The sequence below is a fragment of the Nelumbo nucifera genome, chromosome 7, assembly GCF_055504915.1.
Source record: "Nelumbo nucifera cultivar China Antique chromosome 7, China Antique-T2T, whole genome shotgun sequence".
Taxonomy (NCBI): domain Eukaryota; kingdom Viridiplantae; phylum Streptophyta; class Magnoliopsida; order Proteales; family Nelumbonaceae; genus Nelumbo; species Nelumbo nucifera.
The window spans coordinates 34,251,039-34,274,076 of NC_142655.1; the positions used below are offsets into that span (position 1 = coordinate 34,251,039).

Sequence of the window (23,038 nt, forward strand, 5' to 3'; positions counted from 1 at the left end):
GTGTAGCCCAAAAATTCAAGAAAATTTCACAGAACAATTCTATAAATTTTGGAGAATAATAAAGATTTATTTCTAGATCATCTGCCCATAATCTGAGAACCAACACCCAGAAAAAGCGCTAACTGCGCAAATCGGGTAGAACACCTTCTGCCCATTTGTGCAGGTTCAGATCTGTTCTATTTTGGTTCAACTCTTGAACCTGGCTCTGATACCACTGAAGGAATGGGAGATCCATCATATGGATGGTTGAACTCTACAGGAAGGTTGGGCGAAATTTCAAAAATTTCTTTACTCCCATCCGGGAATCCTATTCCCAATTTAGAAAACTGCATTTTCAAGGTTCGTTCTTGTAACCAAACCAGACTAAACCTGAAACCAAATTAAAGGAGGGACATACCTGATATAGAATCCACGCAAGAATGCTCCTCCCAATGTAGGTGTTCACGCTCAAAGAGAGTACCAAATCCTCCCTCCACTGAAGATAACACAACTTAGGGTGAGGTAGGATCAGCAGGTAGTTCTTCACCAAGAACTAGTGATTCTTCAGCAAGAATCGAATAGGACAATGAGCACAGCTTCTAAATTGTTTCTTCTCACAATAAACAATATCAAGATCCTATCTTGATCGAATCCAAGAACTGGAGATCGAACAAGGTGGGGTGGCAAGAACAGGAAGAAAAAGAGCAGAAGGCAAGAGCTGTCTAACAATGTTGTCTTCTCTTTGTATTTAGCGAATGTGTGTTTAGAGGTTCGCCCTGCTCTCTTATTTATAGCCTTAAAGAGAAAATTTCCTAATTCCATTAGCAATTTCCTAATCCAAATCTTTATTTGGATCTGGGCTCTTTAAGTGGATAAGGATAATCCATTATCTTATCAGCTGATCCAAATCCCAGATCTACCCTTATTTAATTAATCTAATTAACCTAGTTCAAAATGGGCTTTTAGGCTCATTAAGCTTTCAGGCTCACTTCCACTTTAATGCTAGCTAGCTTGGCTCTCTTTGTATAGCATGAGACCCTATCATTGATCTATACATCAACTACATGGGTTCAGCCTAGACTTTGTTACAAGGCCTGGTCGAATTCACAGCTGAACATAGTAAACCCCTAAGTCCATTGGGTCCTTTGGTCCAACCATCTTATGAAGACCCAAGGACTGTGGGCAGATGCAAGATTAGCCCATCAGGTATAACCCACAAGGCCCAAGGCTCAATGGTATATATATATATATATATATATTTTGCAAAAACAAATTTCAACGGTTGAAATCAACTATCGGCAGTTTAGGTTTCCATCAAAGAGAGTGCATCCCCGATCATTCACTTTGTCCGACAAAGGGGCAGATCCTGTCACTATGATCACCCACTCAAATGAATTCTCGGACTGTCCAACATACCCAGGTTTTGACCCCCTCTAAGGATCTCACTGATTGGCATATCAAAGACAGCCCAATCCGACACCTAGTGCAGTATCATAATCGAGTCTAGGGGTCAGGTGTAACACTTCAGTTCTGCCCATCTATCTCCAAGGTCCAGGGCAATACTGTAATTTTGGTCCTGTTCAGGGTTTCAAGAAAACCCACACTGCATGTACCCCAGGTCTCTCCCTGGCAGCTAAGACAAGCCACCCCAACCAACTTGGCGGTACATCAGTGTCAGCCTTGGTAGGATAAGTCTCCCCAGATCTATCCAACGGCTATAAAGATTCTAAACTAACACGAGTCTCATATGTGTCCAGTTTAAGAGTATTACACAGAAACACACCATAATAACATGAATCAAATATGTACTTTATTCATTTACAATAAATGTCATAATGTGCATCATGTTGATTGGAGCTAAGGGCATACACTGTCTAACAATATGTATAGTGCAAAATCTTGTATTCTGTATTATTTTGAATGTATTTGTGCTGTACATTTTTGTATTTGTACTCCTTCCAAACTTAGCCTAAGTAAAGGGAAAACATCTTAAAGTACCCTAAATTCTAGGAAATTGACTAACTCTACCCCTATTGTTTACATATTGTCTTAAAGTACCTCTAAGCTTTTTGACAATTGACTAATCCTCTCTTATCATTAACGCCTATTAATGGAAACATTTGAATAGCACCTTATTGGTCTTCTCTAGCTCTAAATAACCCTTTTGTAATTATAGAATGCAAGATCTAAATATACAAAGGTTAGAATGATCCATAAAAACCAAAGATATGGTCCATAAAAGCAATTCTGAAATCCCAAACAAAAAAAAAAACAATGTATTTCGTAAAAACAATGTATTCCGTAACTATAGAATGCAAGACTTAAATATTCAAAGGAAAGAATGATCTATAAAAACCAAAGATATGATCCGTAAAAGCAACTCTAAAATCCCAAACAAAAAAACAATATATTTCCCGATTCCTTTAGTCTGTTAGTAGAAGATTCCATAGCTGCAGTTCACTAACACTATTCTGGGCTCTATGCATTATTTCCTATCACTTATGAAAACCCCAAACAATGTATTCCCTGATTCTTGAATCAAAACATTTTCAACCTATCAAAAAAATTTAAAACACTCAAGAAAATCTTGATCATGTAACTATAATAAAACACATTTGGCGAGTTTTCTTCTCAGCTTTCCCTCGTTTTTAAAACTAAGCCAGACCATGTAGCCCCCATTCTCCATAAACACAGTGCCCATTTCTTTTCACTCTTATATCAAAATTTTCCACCTTGTTTTTAATAAGAGTGCTGATAAAAAAAATGCTATGCTCATAAAGCAACTGATTCAAATATTCATTTCTAAAAAATCAACCAACAAGTTAGACATTATGGAAGAAAATGATAGGTTTCAGGAACATGAAATAAAAGAAGGATACTGCTTAAGTAAATAGAGAGTGGAAGCAGACATAAAGAGCTTCCTTTAGCAATAACCAGTTGAGCCATGGAAGTTCAAAGCAACTATTTTCTTTCATAAATTGCTCCAACTCGCAAACAAGGAAATATGTAATCTCTTACAAATTCCTCCTTCAAATTCTTAACAACTAATTGACAAGTTCCACTAGCTTTGGCCTTTGCATCTATACCCTCTAGCCTTTTAGCAAAAAGAAATAAAAATATGTGAAAAAATGACACATTTGGCAAATTTTCTTCTAAACCCTTTGGATAGTATTTACTACCAATTTCTTGTTCTTTTAGATACATATTGACAATTGAGATAGTTCATCTTTTCTTATCTGCTTAAAATCAGTTTCAAATTCTAAAAGTAAAAGTGGCTAAAACATTGGTCAATGATCTTAGTTAAAGTAAAATGTTCGAGCACGGAATCATTGGCCAACAAATTATTTTGAAAATTTAAAGAATAAAAGAGGGCAAAATCAACCACAAAAGGGTAATATTAGGTTTTAAAAAGTTATATACATCATGTGGTCTCACATGTGAATGGATTGTGATGAAACATTAATAGATATTAACGGCAAGGGAGGACTTAGTACTTGTTAGAAAACTTAGGGGTACTATAAGAAAATATGTAAATAGTGGGGATACAGTTAGTCAATTTCCTAAAACTTAGGGGTACTTTAAGAAATTTGACCTTAAGAACAATAAATTCAATGTAATTGTAGAAAAGTAAAGGCAAGTGGAATATAAATAACTGAAATGTATAGTGTAAGCTATACAAGATGTGTGTTTCAATATTGTAGTTGTAGATTAAGGACTAACCATAAGTTAGTAGTTGAGAAAAAAACTAACTACAAGAAAGTAATTAAATTGAATTCAAGAAATTAGATAACTGCTATTAGAACCTCAAGGAAAAATTTAACTGTTGAAAATAAATGATACAACTGAATAAAAGATAAAGAAATAAATGTAAACAACTATATAAATGTAAATGAAAAAAAATTAAGTGTTAGTAGTTCATAGTTGGTACAAGTTAATAATCAATAAGGCTCTCAAACTACACACCAAAGATGTTAGTGCAGTTAGTAGGATTAGTAGAGTTAGTAGCTCAATAACTACACCAAGAAATTTGTATCTTGCAATTCAAAAGAAAACGATCCAAGTAATGTGCAATAATTGCAAGATGAGAAAAGAGATTAGTAGCACAATATTTGTAGAAAATTGAAAAGTAAAGAAAGATAAAACAAGAAAAGAACAAGGAGGAAGTACACAAGATTTTTATAATGATTCAGTAGAAACTCTTGCATACATCATTAACCTTAGACACCCTCTAAGCATTTTCCACTAACCAGACTTACAACCAATAGGACTTTCGAGTGCATATAATACCTTGGTACAAATTGTTAGTGCCTACCCAACCTAACCTAGTAGAATTTATGGATGTCTACCCAACCTAATTTGGTAGATCTTATGAGTGTCTACCAAACCTTGAATGTTGTTTAACCCAAAACACCTCCTGCACTCAAAAATGTAAGTATAAAACAAAGTAATATGATACAAAAGCCTATAAAATAGGTAGATAAAACAATACAAGCTCAAACATTTCAGTTGCAAGAGTGTATAATCTTATGATGCTTAGCTCTAAGAAGAAACTCTCAATAAGTGGGTGAGAATGTATGAGCCCAAAGGCTTTTTAACTTTTTCTCACATCTAAAACTACTAGTAAGTGTGCACATGCTTTGCACGTGGAAATTCTAAGTGACAACAATTATAGTATTAATATATCAAAAACTGTCTATAAACTTTATGTATTTTTATTTTTTGTTTTTATATATTTTTTATTGTTAATCAGATGTAGATTGCAAAATCCAAATCTGATTACATAAACACCTCATCTAAATATGTGATAATCATATCAAATCATGAAATTTAAAGTATCATTGATAGGCCTACCTACTTTGCTAGACTCTTTCTTTTGTAGTGTTTTATCTTTTTTCTGTATCTTTTTTTCTTTTATTTATTTATCAAAAAAATGTAATATTTAAATAGAGGAATTGAATGAGGTGAAAAGTAGTAATTCAAGTTATAATTCAAACCTTACAATTAAATAGGACTAAATTCAAAAAATAAGTATTTTATTCATTATTTTAAAAAATGGACTAGACCATACGGTTAAATCATTTGGCTCAAGAACTGATCAGGTCATCGGTTCCATTTAGCCCTAAACTGTTATTTTACAAAAAAAAAAAAAAGTTGGAACGGTCAGAGAACCACTGACCAAGATGGTTTAACTATTAAAATTTTTGGCCTAGTTAATGGTTCTCGAATTGCTTTCAAACTAATTCTAAATTTTTTATTTATTTTAAAATAGAAAATAAAAATAAAAAATTGAAAAAAAAAACTTTCATATCTCATAATCTTGTTTGGTTATTCCCAATGGCCAAAATTAGTTAGGGTTTTTAGTTTTTCCATTTTGATTTTGAATTTTCTCATTTCTGTGATTCTTTTTAAGTTGTAACAACATAAAAAATGCAAATCTAAGGAAGAAATCGAAAGATCAATGCAAGAGATGAGAGATTAAACACCGATCTTATATTAGAAATATAAAATACACCAATGAAGCAAACGATCTAGGATCTTCTTCTTCTTCTTCTTCTTTCTCACTTCTTAACTTTAACCAGTTGCTAGTTGTGGAGGCCAGTAATGAGCAGTTTCCGAAGATAAAATATGTTTAACAGAAATATTCTCATCATGGGTTGAAATGATAATTGTCATCCTTAACATAATGTTATTGCCCAGATAAAATATGTACAACGGAAATATATATGTATATGCATATGTATATGTATAGCCATAGGGGGTTAATGCCCTCGAGCTGAACTTCAGTAATAATATATAAGCTGTAAGTGTTAGTAACATATACATATATTTGATATTTCAAGATATTTTTGAATAATCAATAAGTAAAAGCTGCAACATTTATTAAAAATTTTTGAAAGTTATGAGCATATCACGAAAATTATTACTAATATAGTGGAATGAATTGCTGGTGCTGTAATGCATTTTCAAAAGCTTCATTAAATGAATGAATTGTGATGTAGAATTATTTCTTTAAAAAAACAGTTAATTTATGCTTCGAATAATAAGCTTGAATATAAAACCCTTTGTTATGGTGTTAAAATTTAAAACTATATGAATGTGAAGTTGAACTTGTATATTTTTGAAAATGAATTTGTAATGGGCTAAAATTTAAGTTTTAAAACATGGTATTGTGCTGGAGTAATTTGTGCAAGGGGAAAAAACTTAGAATAATTCTAATTACCAATGAGTGATATCGATGTGTTTCAAAATATAATGAAAGAAAATATGATATTAAAGAGAAAAAAATTATTTGTTAAAGATAAAGTTCTAAATTTTTCAACAAATAAAAGTGCGTTAACATGTTATTGTTAAGTAATGCAGAACATGCAAAATATGAACAATTGGTATCATCACCCGATTTTTGCTTGGTCCACCGCCTAAACCCCTAATTTAACTTAAACACCTAATTAGAACATTCTGATCTCTCCAAAACACCAAAAACCCAAAGAACCCAAATTTTAGTCCAAAAGCCCTCACTTCCACCATTAAATATACCCGATCTCAATCCAATGACATAGGTCAACCCTCATTTACACCTTGGCCACTAGATCAAACACCACCATTAGATCCAAGGCATCCTAAAATACCAACACATGAAATTTCAATGTAAGATTCCTCCATTCCCACACTACCAAACCAAGATTCCCTTTCAAGTCCTCTCATTAGCTTGAAACACCTGCAACCCAAATCTCATTGATCCTAACACCTTTAAACCAATCAGACTATAAATTAAACACTAGATACATCAAAACATCTACTCGTAAAGTTTTAAACTAAAATTTCTTCATTTACCCTCCCATCAAACTAAGATTCCATTTTGAACCTCCTTGTTGACCTAAATTTCTATGATCTTAACCCTCTAGAACCAAACAGACATCAACAGCATATCTTGGACATACTAAAACCCCAATATATGAAATTTCACCCTAAACTACCTTTGTTTACCCCTCTATTACACAAAGGTTTTGTTTCAAGACTCTGGATTGATTGAATAAACCACTTCCATATCTTCTTGATATGGGCCTAGTTAGGCTAATATAACCTTACAAATAGACCCAAAATGGTCAAAAACCCCACCCTATAAAATTTCAGCCTAAAATACCCTTGTTTACCCCTTCATCACACCAAGATTTCATTTTAAAGCCTTGAATTGACTGAATCACTCCCCTCACAAACCTACCTAATCCGGGCCCGATTTGGCCAATCTAGCCCTACCAATTGACCCAAAATGCCCAAAAACCTCACCCTGCAAAGTTTCAACAAAAACCATCCTCATTTTCCAAATCAATCCCTTTCTAGATCTATCCGATCCAGACCCAGTTGGGCTAATCCAGCCCTACCAATTAATCTACAATGACTAAACACCCTTCCCCACAAAATTTCAACTAAAACTCCTCTTGTTTCCCTACTTTATTTGAAAAGATTCCATATTAGTCAATCTTGTTAACCTACAAACACCAAATTATCGTAAATGCCCAAAATTCATCCCAGCCCTCCATTTTCCAACCTAAAATCCCACCCATCCATCCATCAGGAACCCCGATTTGGCCCCCCTTAGACCTGATTGAAAAAAAATACCTCAATTTTTTAAAATTACAAAAATACACCTTAAAAAACCCAAAGTTACAAAAATGCCATTAGCCCCCCATATAAATTTAACCAACCTTTCTCACTAAACCTAATTCAAACACTTTTACTATTCATCTTCTTCAACAAACATTAGAAAGCGGGCGAGTGAGAATGAACCCCTATTTGTCAAAGTTTTCCTCTCTCTCTCCCTCTCAAGCCATTGTGGTTCACCGGTGCTAGAATTCCAATGAGAGAGAGAATAGAGGATAAAGGAAAGTGGAGAATGGCTGAAATGGGGGAGAGGCTGAATGAGAGAAAGAGAATGAGCTATAATGAGCAAGAATGGTCTCAAGACCTCTACTTGTAGATTTTGGGTGTCTTTTTCTAAAGGTTCTAAAGTCTATGTTTTTCTTATTTACCCTTGTATCTAGAATGTTCTATTTACACATTTAAAACATATGGCTAATTACCCTTCTAGAATTATCTTTTAATTGTTATTTCATGTTTTTCCCTTTTGTCACATGTTTTATTTTCTTGAATTATTTCTAGAGTGCTCTATGTTTATTTCTTATTCAAGAATACTCTTCTAATTTCTAGAATATTCATTAATTGTGTTGAAATATTCAACACTTATACTTAATGAATTGAATTGACCCAGTCTTGGTTGGTCTAGTCACGGTCACCGATCCGCGTTGCTACTCGGGTTGATCCCTTACACAATTAATCAGCAAGAAAATAAGAAAACAACATAATCAACTTATGCTAAACTACGGCTGGGAGTGTGGTGATCAAAACTAGTAGAAAAACCTTTCTTATTGCGTCGAACTTAGTATCCACCACGCATCAATCTTGATCTCCATATCCATGTCAAATTCTCCATCAGGTTTGAGAATGAAAAACAAAAGAAAAAACTTAATTTGTAATGCTTACATCTAAAAAAACTAAAACAAATTCTTTCAAAGGAAAGGAAATAAAATTGCAACATGGGAAATTTGAACATCATGTATGATCACCCATGTGCTTTCAACATTGAATAATAAATTAAATCTAAAACACCACCACAATCCAGCCAATCAACCATTCATTCAAACACATAAATAATTCTGAATTACAGAAAAAGAAATAAAATTTTTTCATATCATATGCCCATAACTACATGAGAATCAAATTCTCATAGAAACAACAAGACTAGATAAATTGATTAAAACAATTCTAAGTGATTTGGTCCAACAATCAAATTAGATTAATCCTAGATCAGAACCAATTGCTTTAATACCACCATTGATTGGAATGTAACGGACCCAAAAAGGTCAAACCTTGATGATGGAAAGCATAGAATTTCAAAAATTTCTTTCAGCCTAATCAAAATAGAGTCGAACTCACTAGAAGAAAACAATTTTCTCTTAGATTGATCAAGGACAATAAACTAATTTGATCTTAAAATGGGAAGAACGTTACCTAACATAGATACCACAAACACAGCTTCCAAGATGTGTAACACACTCAAGAAATCGCCCAAACTCGATTTCTAAGCTGAAGATGGCACAACTGAATTCAAGAACTCAGTGTAGGTCTTCTATGTGATAATCGAACCTTGATGAATTGCATACAATGGACTAATCAAATCTCTAATTATTTTCATCTATTAATCACTAGAGAGTGTATGGTTTTCGGTGGAAATTCCTAAAAGAAAAGAGAAAAGAACCTCCTTTTAGCCTTCTAAGCCTGCAAATATGATGAGGATGGCCTAACTCTAAAAATCCGGAGCATGACGGCAGTGGTTGCAAGGTTAGTGGTTCAAAAGGGGCAAGAGAGAGAGAGAGAGAGTGAGAGAGAGTCTCCCCTCCCCCTTAATGGGTTTAATTACTTATACTAAGGTTTGGGGGCTACCTTATAACTTTCTATCTTGGAGGGACTATTTAGCAAAAAGGAACAAAAAAACAAAAAGGATAAACCTTAAATTGTAGTCTTGGTAGTAAGAAGAGTCTTCCCTCTTTCTTTTTACTTTTCCAATTGTGAGAAGTCTTTCTTTTTTATTTTCAAACAAAGAGGAAGTTAGGTCTTGGAGGCTTAAAGAAGGTTGATTCAAATTAAGATCTCTGCTATAAAGAATATTGGTAAGTTATTTCTTCTTTAAATCTTTGGGTTTTGCTTTCTTTTGCATTTTAGGGTTAGTTTTAGACGAAGAATTAGGGTTTTTTGCTGAACATCCACTTTTCAGCAAGGAAAATTATTTTGACTAGAACCCCATGCCTTTAGGAGCCTAGTGAATTCAATCTTGTAACATTTAGAATTGTAGATTGGGAATTATGTTAAATTTTAGTTGTAACAGAGTAGCAGTTAGCCAAATTTAGGTCACTAGAAATTGGCCACTTGATAACATATTTAGTTGGATTTGATTCCAAACTATAGTTCATGGTAAGCTTTTTGAAATGGTAGGTATAACTTCTCATTTGGACTTCTAGGTGGAAATTTATGGTCATTGGAATTTGGTATTCTAGACATTAAACCTAGGAAATTTGGAAAGGGTGGCAATTAGCCAACTTTAGATCACTGGAAAGAGTCCCTCTAGTGATAGAAGTGGTTGAAATTTGTGTATAATTGATAGTTTGTTACAAGATCTTCATGGCAGTATGTTACACTCTCAAAACAAATAACCAAACTAAAAGTTATGGCATTGAGAAGTCAAGTACTTGATCATGGAAAATCTGGGTATTCTGGAAATAAGTTGGTTGATAGTCAATGTTTGGGTGACCAAAAAAAAGTAGTTTGCAATATTATTAGGTCAAATTTGATTTTATTTTATAGTTACTCATGGAGGATCTGAAGGATAAATTCATAAACTTCTTATTGGAGAATTATAAATGTTGGAAGTTGACCTTGGGGGCATGATAGCTAAAACTAGAAATTAGAGAAACTCAGAAGCCTAAAGCGATAAACCATCATATATTTAGTGGGATTTGTGCAATGATCTAGAAGCATATGCATTGTGCACATAACATCAATAATTCTGAATTTGTTGTAATAATCATTTATTTTTATGTATTAATTCTTTATAGGCTTTCAAGACACACTTTGACTTGGTATATATTGGGTACTTAGGATTTAGCGTTCCAGGTAAGTGACTTTTCATCTCTCTAGTTAGTTTCAAAAAGAAAATGATCTTTTGAGTTCCTGGTAAACCAAAATTTTCCTTCATAGGTTATGGAGAAAACGTTCCTTCTCGAGTCATCTCTACCCTACAGACTAAATAGTTATTGAGAAGAGGTTGTAAGGCTTATTAGGCCATAATGAGGGACACTAGCGAGAGAACAAAACATTGAGAATATTCCAATTTTGAAAGAATTTCCAAATATTTTTCTAGAGGACTTGCATGGGTTACCTCTATATAGGGAGATTGAATTATCTATTGAGTTAATGCCAAGCTTAAGACCAATCTCCAATGCCCCATATGGCATGGCTCCAACAAAGTTAAAGAAGCTAAAGGAACAGCTATAGTAGTTGTTAGACCTAATGTGTCTCTTTGGGGTGTGCTCTAGTATTATTTGTAAAGAAAATGATGGAAGTACACGCCTTTGGATTGACTATTGGAAAATAAATAAGGCAAAAATATAGAATAAATATGCTCTACCTAGGATCAATGACCTTTTCAATCAATTACAAGGTGGCCAAATTTCCTCCAAGATTAACCTCTGTTCCAATTATCACTAGATAAAGATTAAGGTGAAAGATGATACCAAAGCCACCTTTAGAATGACATATAGACAGTACGGGATTCTTGTGATGCCTTTTGGTTTAACTAATGCACCAATAGCTTTAATAGATAGTCTTCAAGCCCTTCCTAGACTAGTTTATTGTAGTATTCATAAATGATATCCTAAAGTATTTAAGGAATAAGGAGGAGCATGAAAAGCATTTAAGAATGGGGTTGCCAGTTTTGAGAGGGAAAAACTCTATGCAAAACTAAAAAAGTATGAATTTTAGCTTGATAGTGTAGCATTCTTAGGTCATGTAATATCCAAGGATGGACTATCAATGGATCCAAATAAAGTAGAAGAGGTGGTGGATTGAAATAGGCCAACTAATTTTACCAAAATTCATAGTTTCTTGAGTTTGGCAAGGTAATATAGCTATTTTGTTGAGGGATTTTATTATATAGCCATGCTTTCGATTCGATTAACTAAAAAAGGTGTTAAGTTTGAATGGTCAAATGAATTTGAGTAGGGTTTTAAAGAATCGGTTAGTATCGGCTTCAATCCTCCCTATTCCTTATGGCAGTGGAGGTTTTACCATCTATAGTGATGCTTCTAAGCGAGGTTTAAAGTGTGTTATCATGCAACATGGTAAAATGGTGGCTTATGCTTCAAGGAAATTAAAACCCTATGAACGAAATTACCCCCATACATGACCTAGAGTTAGCAACTATGGCATTTTCCCTAAAGATATGGAGACATTACTTGTATGGGAGCGATGTGAAATATTTACAAATCATAAAAGTCTTAAATACAAGGTTCTTGTTCCATTAAAACTTGGGTGACTAGGGTTCAAATCTTGGAAACAACCTCTTTGTATGTGCAGGGTTAAAGTTATGTACATCTATCCCTCCCTAGGCCCCACATTGGTCAAAGCCTTGTGCATTGAGCTACCCTTTTAAAAGCCTTAAATACCTTTTCACTCTAAAGGAATTAAATATGAAACAAAGGTGGTTGGAGTTGCTAAGAGATTATGATTTTATTATCAATTACCATTCAAGGAAGGCCAAGGTGGTAAAAAATGTTTTGAGTAGGAAATCTACAAGAAATTTGGCTGCTTTAATCATCATTTAGAGGTATATCTTGGAAGATATGGGAAGGCTTAGAATTTAGGTAGTATGGATGCATAAATCAAGAGTACAATTTCCAAATTTAAGGGTTCGCCCTGCAATGAGGAAAAGAATTAGGGATGCTTAAGGTAATGACCCCCAATTGAATAAGACCAAGGGTCAAGCAGTAGTAGGTAAAGAGACAAAGTTTTGCATCCATTAGGATGGAACATTAAGGTTTGGCAACCAGTTGTGTATTCCAAATGATCTAGAGATTAAAAGATAGGTTCTATAAAAAGCCCACAATATAGAATACACAGTGCATCCAGAAAGTACTAAAATATATAGGGATCTATGAGAGAATTTTTTGTAGAAAACCATGAAAAGGGAGATTGCCTAATATGTAGCATAGTGCTTTATATGTTAACATGTAAATGATGAGCACCAAAGTCTAGCAAGATAGTTGCAACCTCTCACAATCCCAAAATGGAAGGGGGGGCACATGACATGGACTTTGTAAAAGGATTACCTAGATGATAGACTAGTAAATATGTTGTTTGGGTGATTGTGGATTGATTGACTAAGTCGGCTCATTTCTAGCAATTAAAGTTGGTTTCATTGGAATGGTTGGAAAAACTATATATTAATGAGATTGTAAGGTTGCATGGTATCCTAGTGACTATAGTATCAAACTGAGAATCGATTTGAGTCACAATTCTAGGGAAGTTTGCACAAGGCCCTTGGAACCACATTGAATTTCAACACAACTTTTCATCTTGTGTAATAAATATGAGAGGCGCTTGGGGGAACAATCTGGCGTTGGTGAAATCTACCTTTAATAATAGTTGTCATGCTAGTATCCAGATGGGTCCATATAAGACTTTATGTGGGAGAAAATGTAGATCATCTATTTATTGGGATGATGTGGGTGAAAAAAAAAATCGTTGGGTTTTGAAGTTTTGCAACAAACAATGGATAAGATTCATCTAATTAAAGAGCAGCTTCGTGCAATACAAAGCAAACAAAACAGTTATGTAGATAATAAAAGACAAGATTTAGAATTTCAAGTGGGTGATCATGTGTTTTTGAAAGTATCTCCTACTAAATGTGTGATGATATTTTTGATTCAAGGTAAGTTGAGCACTAGAGGGCCAGACCAAGGTAAGTTGAGCACTAGACATCACACCTTTAGTACTCCTAGTTTTTCTGGTCCGACCGTCTGGTCCGGTCTGGTTTTGAAAACCATGGTTAGAACCTTATCATGTATAGATCACTCCTCTTTATAAATTAGAGAGGATCTAACTCATGAGGAGCAATCGGTGCAAATTGTAGACAAAAATGAACAAGTATTGAGGCGTTGCACTACTCATTATGTTAAGGTGCAATAGAATAATTACATTGAGAGAAAGACCACATGAGAACTTGAGGATGATATGAAGGAGAAGTATTCCCAACTTTTCAGAACTCAGGTATGTAAAGTTTAGAGAACTAAACTTCTTTTAAGGGTGAAAGGATGTAATATCCAAAAAGAAAACACAAAAGACAAACCTAAAGTTCTAGTCTTGATCATAAAAGGAGTCATCCCTTCTTTTTTCATTTCTAAACGTGAGAAGTCTTTCTCTTTTCTTTTCAAATAAAGGAGGAAGTCAGGTTTTGAAAGCTTAAAGAGGGGCTGGTTCAAATTGACTTCTCTACTACAATCAATCTAGGTAAGTATTTTTCTTCTTTAAATCATCGAGTTTTGTTTTCTCTCACATTTTAGGATTAGTATTAAACCAAGAAATAGGGTTTTTAAGCTATATGTCCATTTTCTAGTTACTTTACAATAAAGAAAATAATTCAGATTGGAACCCCATGCCATTGATTGGGAATTATGTTAAATTTTAGGTTGTAATAGAGTGGGCATCAACCAACTTTAGGCCACTAGAAACTAGTATTTTGGAAACATCTTTGGCTAGAATTTGATTCCAAACTATAGTTCTTGGTGAGATCTTCAAAATAGTAGGTAAAAATCCTCATTTGAACTTCTAGGTGGAAAGTTATGGCCATTAAAAATTGGCATTCTAGATATACTGAACCTGGAAAATTTGGAAAGAATGGCAATTAGTCGAATTTAGATTGTCAAAAAGCAATTGTTTGATGATAGAAGTGGTGGAAAGTTATGGCCACTAGAAACTAGTCTTTCGGCAACATCTTTGGCTAGAATTTGATTCCAAACTATAGTTTTTGGTGAGATCTTCAAAATAGTAGGTAAAAATCCTCATTTGAACTTCTAGGCAAAAGTTATGGCCATTAAAAGTTGGCATTCTAGACTTACTAAACCTGGGAAATTTGGAAAGAATGGCAACTAGTCGAATTTAAATTGCCAAAAAGGGATTGTTCGATGGTAGAAGTGGTTGAAATTTATGTCTAATTGATAGTGGGTTATGAGTGTAAGCGGATTTTCTTAAGTATCATCACGGATTGATAACCTAAACTTAAGAAACGGACAAAATACAGATTCGCTAAAAAGTGTACCCATAGACTATATTCGTAAAAGACAAAACTTGGGAAACAAGAAACTATGATGATAGTTACAGATGACAGAGAACACACATGATAGTTACAGATGACAGAGAAACTTAGATGTGACATATGGTATGAATCTATGAGCATGGAATAGAATGTGTCTACTCCATGAATCACAATCCGACATGTGTCATTATCTTAACGACCTTAAGATCTGCATTTGTAATAGATGAGCAAAAATTCTAGAATTCTTGATATATGCACACATGAAATTGACTCCCCTTCTCGTTTATAAATAGGGGGTCCTTGACAAAAGAAAGAGAATACACACATCCATATCTAGAGAAACATATCAAAAATCAAAATATTCTTCTAGTCCTGATCTTAGCTTCATCTCCAAAGTACCTTTCTAAGATTTCTTGTTATTCTTCCCTTTCTGCATCCTACTTATGTTATTAGAACTAAGACCGTAATTATAGTATTGATCTTATGGTAGAATCCCTAGTTTTGGTTTTGCATGTGCACAATAGGATGTCGCCAAGAAAGAACATCACCATCATTCATGATGAACCACTCGCTCAATAGCCCATGCTAGAAGATCCAGCTTCGGATTCACCAGCACAAGCTCAACAAGATAACTTTTCTGATGATGATCCTATCCATGATCACCTAGACATCCAAGTTGGTAAGGCTTATATTCTAGAGGAACACCTAAATAAAATGGAGGATCTGCAGCATTAGCATTTCTCCAAGATGGAAGAGAAGCAGGACTAGCTCTTTAGTTAGCTCAAAGAGAGACTTGCAGCACCAGTTTCATCGGCACACCCATCAATAGAAGTGGTGTCAAGGCCCAGATCTATAGTCTAGGTGTTGATTCATCATCATTGGGATAAAGATCCCACGATCGAGCCATCTCGATTAGTAGAGCACTATGAACAAAATTCACTATCGCTTGGTGTATCACCAAGAATGCCTCCATGGCCACCATCACCCCTGAGTCCATGTAGCATAGGACCTAGGATCTCCATCAATAGGCAATTGGAGAGATCGCCTACATAAGATGTTCAAAGAAAAACTGCTAGAATGTCTTCAATCAATAGTTGGATGCAGTTCTAGCAATAGAGCTTACTAGTCCCTTTATTAGAGACCTTATTGTCAACGCATTGCACAAAAACCTTACCCTCAAGGTTAACAAGTTTGAAGATGCCCTAGGTCAACATTCAATAGATGGCAACCTTAAGGTCAGGAAGTTTTCTAAAGCACTCACTGGCATAGCTTATACTTGGTTTGTCAACTTGACACTAGGAAGCATTAAGTCTTGGGAGGATCTAGTAGAGAAGTTTTTATCAAAGTGGTTTGCTATGGAGACCTAGCTCACTATGGCTGATCTTAGAGGGGTAAAGCAATATTCTAGTGAGGAGTTGCTGGTTTATTTGGAGAGATTTCGTGCAGCCACCCACAAGCTTCATGTTGATCAGGTGAGGAAGTCTGGTCTTGTGGAGGAGTGCATCAGGAACATTAATCCTCACTATTGTGCCAACTTGGAGATCCTAAACCAGCAAGACTTTACCAACTTGTGGCAATGCATAACAAGGATAGCATGTACATTGAAGAGACCCAAGGAGGACCATGGTTAGGGGTCGTGGTATGGAGAAGCTTATGTTGCGGAATGAGTGAGTTCCTGCAAAAGGTCCCCAACACATGGAGGAAGAAGAGGAAGAGAAAGGTCTAACATGCCACAACCAGCCCTATTCACCGAGGTGATGACCATCATGGAGACATTGCTTGTGGATAGCAAAGATTCAACAGCCACCAATGAAGGAGAAGTGGAGTACATATTTTTGTGAGTTCTTGCAAGTAGTCTCTCACAACATTATAGACTGCTATAGACTCCAAAAGTACTTTGAGGAGTTCATGCAGTTGAAGGACCCCTCTCAAATGCTTGTTGGGGGAGCTAATGAGGGCAGCCCTTGCCATCCCATGCTCCTATGGGGAGCATAAACATTATCAGCATATTGTATTCAACATGGCAACGCTCGTAGTGTTGGTTGGGAGGTTCCTCAGCAATGAACATCTCTAGAGGTCCTTTGAAGAAGAAAGTATCCCCACAGAGGCACATCAAAAGATGGCTAGGACCTTAGTGTAACTTGGAGAGACGAGACAGGAGACAGGACCGGGGTTATCTCATTCAGCCCCAAGGATATGATAGCGGAGGACCGGGGTTATCCATTCAATATCTCTTTGAAGTAAAGAAAGATTGAAAACAATAAACATGGCTGATCACCTCTTGCTAGTTGGGATAAAAATTGTTGTTTCTCCAATAGTTTATTTCTCTTGCTATAATATTCAAAGAGAGACTTCTCTAATCATTTCTAGTCCCTTGTTTACTTGCAAGAAGATAGCTGAGGTCAGGAGAAAGATACAAGTATTGCACATTTGCACATGGTTTTAAAAACTAAACCGGACCAGATGGTCGGACTGATTGACCTAGGAACCGATCATAGATTCAGGTCTGGTTTTAGACCCCAAAACCATCTGACCCAGGGTTGGACCAGACATTCAAACCATTTGACCCAGGAACCAATGGCCAAAAGGGTTCCATTTTCGGTTCGATTTTCAAAACCATGCATTTACATCGCTTATTGCTGCAGCTCAATATTAAAGAAACTTTAAGGCTCAGTTTGGAAAGAGTACAAATACAAATACATACAATACAAATATATACAAAATAATACAAAATGCAAGGCTTTGCACTCTACATATTTGCATTTGTACTCCTACCAAACTGAACCTTAAGGAAACAATTGATGGTTGTTCTTCTCAAATCCAACAGATTCAATATTACTGTTTTGGGCGTTTGCATTTTTGAAAATCCCAATTTGTCCTCTTGCCAAGAATATTGAGCATTTAGAAAAAGGTACAATCATCTATACTACTTACTACAAATTACAAATTAAATCGGCCTATATACTAATTAGATCCATTTAAGAAAATGAATCATACAAAACCATTTTCATTTTAATAATCGTACAAGACTGATTCGAATTTGATTTGCTTATCATTAATTCATTATCGCCTTTGAGGATAGTTCTACGGGTGACCATGGGCCGAGCTTAGCACCCGTGCCTAAGGGCTCTGGTCCAGGCTCAGGCTGAACCCCATACTTGAAATATACATGTCCAGGCTTATGAGACTAGTTCAAGCCAGGCTTGGTTACAGGCCATGATTTTAAACACATTAAGTATATGTTTGGCATCGATGCTAATGATGTATGGGTTGGAAGCACCGCTTTCTGAAAAAATGGTGTCTTTTTATTTTGTTTGGAAACATTGCTGCCAGGTAGGACGTTTCCTGTAGCAACAGCAACGTTTTCTGTTTGGTACCAATGTTCCAAGAAACGTTTTAAGCACTGGTACCAATTATCCAATGCCACATCATGTCCCTGTCACTGCCACCTCATGTCCCTGTTGGCAGCAACAAGCTACAGCTCCAAGAAACGCCAAATTCACCGTTGCTCCAAGCCACACCTTCCCGATTTCTAAGGTGTGGCTTGGAGCACTATTTTTTATGGAAAAACAGTTCCAAACAAACAGGCATTTCCTGGAACACCGTTTTTTCCGATGTACTGATGTATTCCCGTTTTCTAGAGCAACGGCATTGATGCCAAACAGACACTAATAGGATAAAAAGCAGTGTTTTAAGACTCAAACAGGACACAACCAGAATGCATGCCAAGTCGTGAGTCAAATGGTTTGACCACAAGTCTCATTTATATATGTAATGTTTTTTGTGAAATATAACACGTCTTAATGCACTGGTGGAATGGTTAATTTGTTGATTTTAGCCCCAATTGTCTAGGGTTCAAATCTCATCTGGGCCAGACCATGGTATTGGGCCCAAGCCAGACCCTCTGGCTTGGAAATGATCATCCCTGACAAATATCCAAATTCAGGATAATTGGATCAAGGTCCAATTGATTTGCAGCCCTAATTTGAGTAAGCATTTCAATTTTGTAACATGTGTTTTTACAGCTTTGTAGCAAATGAGTGTCAATTTAATCAGTAAAAAGGGTGTTCGTAAGATATGTATTATGAATTTATGATAAGTTGATAACACTTTGGTTACACATGAATCTAGTGGAAAGATGTGGATACACATTAAAACATTAAAAAAACAAAACCCTCATAAATCCCATAGATAAATTAATAACACTAAATCTTAAGGTTAAAATAACTAAAACGTATAAACATACTAGGACCACATACTTTAATTCTTTATACGAAGGAAGATATCATAGAATAACTTTATTAATTATGCGCATAGCTTTCAAGGTGCCAAGGTGAAACTAGGCAATAGGGGAGTGCCTTGTCGCCTAGGCATCACCTAACAGTCGCTTAGGTGATGAGTATTATAAAAATAAATTAATAAATAAATCCAATGGTAGTTCCCTAGGTTTCATGGTAATAAGCAATAATCTTTAAATTAATACTTATCATAATCCTCATGAAATATGTATAAATCCCATATCAAAATATAGAAAATAAACATCTTTATGAGAAGAAAAATAAGAAAAGAAAAAATACAAAACATATGGGCTGAACCCTTGTTTTGGTCCTAGGAAGAAGATGATGAAGAATAAGTCCAATTGATCGTTCTTGTGTAAAACTATCAAGTTACTTCTTACTTATCAATTCAGGTTTTAAAGTCTTTATGTGTTCAAGACTATGGGACTGGTTGATAACAGCGGTCGTGGGTCACTTGGCTGAAACCAAAATTGGATTGATCACTATACCCTTAAATTTTTTATATTTATTTGTTTTATCAATTAAAACAAAGCAACAAGTCATAGCGTTGACTTGGGATCAAATCCCGCCTGCACCTGGGTTGGGGATGGGCTACCCCTGTTGTGTAGCCCTTCAAAAGAAATAAACATAAAATAAAATAAAATAATAAAAATCATCTAGTATAAGAATAATAGTATTAGTACTATAAGCCACAATATGAATAATTTAGTCTAATAATATCCATTGTACTACTATTAATAACTTAAAATAAAGATATAAAAACATCATGTGGTGTAATGCATATAAATATTTCAGCACTTGGGCAAGGCGAGGGTCTTAGACAACTATGACTATGCATCAAGCAGAGTCAAAAACAATCTGTGTAGCTTTTGACAGCACTCATTAGTTGTCAATCATATTTTAATCACTAAATCAATTGTTCTATATTTTATCATTTTTACTTGTGTAATGCCAAAAAAATGTCATCTTAATCCTAAATTCTTAATATGCTAGCTAATGGATATATAACTTCTTAAAAATTATTAATATGCATTAAGTTAAATTTGCAAACAATGTATTTTTTGTTTTATAAATAATAAATATGCCGTCACTTATTGTAAATAAATTATTAATTAATAATTTATAGAAATAATAAACTTAATAAATTGTCTTTATTATTTTGTTTCTATAAGTTACCAACAAACTAGAAAATCTTTGACATAAATTGTTGAAAGATCAATGGATTTTATAGACCATTCATTCCATCTTATAGTTCTTTCCCACAATCAAAACATTTAAAACATATTACTTTTTATGACTTCTGGACTTTCCAAAATTTCAAGGAAAAATCTATGGATATACTAATACAAGCAAAAATATTGATCCAACAGCAAATCAATGTATCATTGCATTTCAAACACCAAAATATATGAATCTACTAAATATTGAAGAATTAAAAGAAAAAATGCACTCTTCTTTTTCTTCTTGATACCAATCAATTTTTCTTTCTTTTTAATGCAAGATATCAAATGTAGACAGGAACTCTCCCACAAGCATCCAGGATGAAGTTGAAAAGATTGGAAATGAGATAATGTATTAGAAAAGTAAAACCAATGAACATAAATCGTTCCTCCAAAATGTGGCCCATATTGGTCTGTATCGACCTCTATTAATCTATGTTAACCAAAGGTTGGATATGACACAATAAGAATGATACAACTAGCACGTCAAGAATGAATGGTCACCAACCCCATTACACCTGTGTTAGTACCAGTCTCTATCGAACTAGGTATGCACCCTATATCGGGTGTATCTTGTTAACATATTAAACAATAAGAATGGTACAATTAGCACATCAAGAATGAATGGTCACCAACCCCATTACACCTGTGTTAGTACCAGTCTCTATCAAACTAGATACGCACCCTATATAGGGTGTATCTTGTTAATATATTAAACAATGTTGTAAGACTCGAAACAAATTGGATGGTCAAACCATCAAACTCAAGAACTAGAGGGCAGTCTGGTTTTTTAAAACTCCAGTTTTCAGTTTCTTCCAAAAATCATCTGATCCACTATTAACCCAGGAAAACCATTCAGCCAATTTTCTAACAACCCACCCAGGACATAGCTTTATCATATTATAAAATGGCAACGAGGAGGAATTGTGTGTGCGTGTGTGTGTATTTCGTGTTACCATTAAGCTACAACGATGGACATGGCACTAAGCTGAATGGAATGACCAACCCCATTTAGTTTGGAAAAACTTAGATGATGATGATGATTAAGCTACAGCGTCATTTGTATTTATTTTGTTTCTTTGATGTCTATGTTGACTATATATGTATTTTTTAACAAAAACATGATTTATAAGACTTTAACCTAAATCACTTACATGAAGATCAGAAAAATAGCAATTAAACCGTAGACAAAGCATCTGTTAGAGTATATATATAATATATAATGTATTTATATATGTGACATAACGGGTCACTGGATTAGCCCAGTGGTTGGATGGACCATATGACCTGTGACTCGATGACCTTTCCAGTTCGATGAACAGTCCAAATCTTATAACAATGATTTTAAAACTTGGTTATCAACAAAGTAACAATAGAGTAAATGGTTTTCTTTCTCTACCAACTGATGGTGGCTCAGTTGGCAGGACCTCTGACTCGTAGGAGAGACCTGGGATCAAATCCGCTACCCCCATTGTGTAGCCCCATGAAGCCAAAAAAAAATGAGGTGGTTATTGCCATGCCATGTCAATCAATAAGATTGGTATCATTTTAATTAGAAAGGTGAGGGGAAGTTTTATAAATTGTTAGCAACCTTGGGAAAGGTTTAAGGATCTTCATCTTATCACCATTTTCTTTCTTCTTTCTTTTTTTCTTTCTATCTGTTCAAGGAATTTTTTTAATCCAAATAGTATTTAAATCATTTATAACCCAAATAAGTGGGTTGGCTAGTCTTCTAGCTAATCATCAAAACTAAGAAAACAGGTGTCCCATATGGGAGTTCCCTCTCTTTACGTGGGAGGGACAGGTGTCCTTCACCTAAGGGGAGAGGGTAGTTGCATAACTACCCCACTCCCTATTTAAGGTCCTTAAGGGGAAGCTAGAGGGGCCTCTTCAGAGAAAATTGTGTCTCAAGAGATTATTAAGAAAAGCCAAGAAAGATAAAAGAAAGGAGAAGTTATCAAGGGAAGACAGGGAAGGAAAAGAAATCTCACTAATATAGGTAAGAAAAGGAAAGTCCTCTCCGTAAATACTTCCTATATATGTCTTCTGCTATGTATCCTTCTTCCTCTCTTTTTTATTTTTACTTTTAAGAAAGGAAATAGAAGGAAATAAACCATCTACGACCAGGTGCCTTTACATGGATGATTATGGTCCCTCTATCAAGACAGGTTAGGGATTAAATCATCTATAGTCTAATTCCTGAGGACTGGTTCTGGTTCCCTTCAAATGAAAATGAAGAACAGAGGGATAAAAACCGTCTACAATCAAACATTCAGCTTGATTGACTACAGTTCCCTTCTTGTATACAAAATCCAAAGGATTAAGGCTGTCTACAGTCAGAATTTCATCTGATTGACTACAGCTTATTGTGAAGGAATGTATGAGAAGGAAATCTTCTTTGTATCAAAAAGAAAAGAAAGAGAGAAATGTATTGTTATAGAATTTCTCAATTGTATTTTCTTTTTTCTTCTCACTCTTGTACACTTGTATGTAAAAGAAATGCAAATGAAAAGTTCTTTTTTTTAAGAAGTACTCTATTGTTCTTTTTTTTTTGTTCTATTTATTCATTTCTCTAAGTCAGAATCAAAAGTTGTTCTCTACTTTCTCATGGAGATGTA

At 34.8% G+C, this 23,038-nt stretch overlaps 1 long non-coding RNA gene across 1 annotated transcript in view; it reads right to left on the reverse strand.

Moving 5' to 3' along the window:
- LOC148790353 (uncharacterized) overlaps positions 1–9,385 on the reverse strand; it is a 39,158-nt gene extending 29,773 nt beyond the window's left edge. The window contains exon 1 of the long non-coding RNA XR_016078382.1: positions 9,046–9,385. This is a non-coding gene — a long non-coding RNA (uncharacterized LOC148790353). The remainder of the gene's footprint in view (positions 1–9,045) is intronic.
- Positions 9,386–23,038: the final 13,653 nt, after the last annotated feature.